Below are 2,406 nucleotides of genomic sequence, written 5' to 3'. Positions count from 1 at the left end.
ATCTTCATAAATGATTTTAATCTATTCCTTATTCTCTTAATCTCAACTCCGAGTTGCTTGCTTTCTTTGTTCCCTAATACACAAAATTAAACCCCAAGATCATCAAAAGAACTTCAACAGCACTTTTTAGAGTTTTTTGGAGTTTTTCTTAAGTGAATCTTTCACGTCTATCAAAGAGGAATAAAAGCAACATATAATAAAAGTCAATAAATTTAAATTTCAGCTTTACTCTTTCTCTGCTCATTCACACATGCACAAAAAATAAGATGCTCTTTGGGGTTTTTTAATGCAAAAAAATCAACCAGGTTTTGTCCAGTACAAAAAGCACTTTACATTTAACAAGTGCACTCCCTGTTAGCATGATATCAGGATGCTTCAATTCAAGGTGGGCGGGATAAATTTGTTACTAGTGTTCACGTACCTTTTTTATGTGCATAATTAGTTTTGCTTTTGGTTAACACTGTCACAGTTACTTCTTCAGAGCTATTGGTCAGAAAGGTTGCAAGGTGATTTCAGGTGCTAGCTCTCTACAAATCTGCTTTTAAAATGGCAACCACACAGACAGCAAGTGTACAGGATGGCAGAAGAAAACCTCACACTGAGTAAGAAAGTGTCACGCATTCAATACATCGAAAAAAAATTCCTATTCTGTGCAAGGAATACTCCGCCCATATATGCTTGTGTCACCATGTCAGGCAACTGTGTTTTAAAAATATACTAAATAAGCATGAATCTTTCCATGAGACTTAAGCATAATATAAGAAATAAAGCCTGAAAAGTCATGAGGAGGTATGTAATCTCCTGTAAAAACTTTTAATGATGGTTAATTTTAAATAATGTTTTCTCATTTTGTTTTTCTTTCTAGTTCTCTTTTTTCTTCTTCATTTATAGAAGATAACAAAAAGAAATATAATAAAATTATATTTTACTTTGTAGGGAGGTCTTCAGCCTTTAAGAATATCCTCATTAAAATAAGTGAAAGACAGACAAACCCAGCTTGCTACAGAATTTCCCTCAAAAAAAACACATTTAGGAACTGGATCCCATCATTATAGTGCATAAGTAAACTGATTAGGAAATTAAAAAGTCAAAACTTATCATAAATCTTGACTACTGGGTTTGCCTTATGCCCCTGCTAGAGAACAAACAGAGCTGAATGGACCTTACTGGGCCAAGTGAGTACTTCAACCAACACTTAGCCTGAAATTCTGTACGTAACCCAAACTTGGAAGTGCTACATTAGCTACACTACTGGAAAAACCAAGTGAAGAGTATATTATAATTAGGTTGCCAGCAAGTGCTTGTTGTCAGTAGGGCAAACTACTTGTTAAACAACAACTTGGCAGCTGTAGTTTAGAAAATACACTCAAACAAATAAATTTAAAGAAAAAAATAAAAGGAAAAGAGAGCAAACAGTAAAAAGACAGGAAGACAGGAGCAGTAGAAGGGAAGTATCTGCTGGGGGGTCAGCCAGTGCCCCAGGACCCCCAGGGCTGTGGCATGCAGGGCAACGGCACTGCTGAACAAACCGCCTATGTCATCGCGTGTCATTGTCCCTACCCTATATGCTAAGCATAAAAATTGTTAATTTAATTATTAAAACTAAGTGGTGAATGATATTTCAAATATGTAACTAAAATAAAGTATTTTAAAAATGTACTCAAAATGTACTGAATGCAAGTAGAATGGTTGGATAGGAGTCTGGACAATCTTTATAAAAACAACCACCCCCCCCTAGTTCTCTAAAGTCTTTCACTATGTTGTTGTTTGGTTGGATGTTTGTTCCCTGATCTGAATGCCAGGTAACAGCTACTTACTAAGTAAAACCAAATGAGTGCATTTATCTTAAACTCATCAGTACTGGAAGGTACCAGCTACCAGGCTTGTGAGAAGTGAGAAGCAGCTCATGGACCTACAAAAATAAAGTTTATCAAGTGAGAAATGGTTCAGGAAATGGTCAAGCTTTTACTTTCTACTACGCTTCCTCCTAAATATAACCCAAGTTCTGGAAAAAGTCAGGACTTCAAACACTAACTATTAATTTTTAAAAGATAACAAAATGGCCATGTGGTAGAGAAACACTTTTCACAGGGACTTGCTGAGACCAGGCACAGCAGGTTCGGCTTCATCACTGACCACGCCTGATGAATGTGTGGTGGGTGAGATGCCCCACAGGAAACGTTCCCTCTGTTTGGGCAATGCAGCTTGTTTGGCAGAAACACATCAGTTCCACATCAAAACATAACGCTTGTGCCACTCAAAACCCAGGGACATCCACAAACCCCACACCTGAGCGTTAGATCCAGGAGGAGAAGGAAGGGTACGGGAAATCCCAACAGCACAGGGATTCAGGAACTGGAGGGACCGGCAGAGCAGAGGGGAAGGAAGGAGGGGAAGGAAGGAGGG

This window comes from Antrostomus carolinensis, unplaced genomic scaffold, assembly GCF_000700745.2.
Source record: "Antrostomus carolinensis isolate BGI_N321 unplaced genomic scaffold, ASM70074v2 scaffold15615, whole genome shotgun sequence".
In the NCBI taxonomy this organism is placed as follows: Eukaryota; Metazoa; Chordata; class Aves; order Caprimulgiformes; family Caprimulgidae; genus Antrostomus; species Antrostomus carolinensis.
This window is presented reverse-complemented; position numbering follows the sequence as displayed.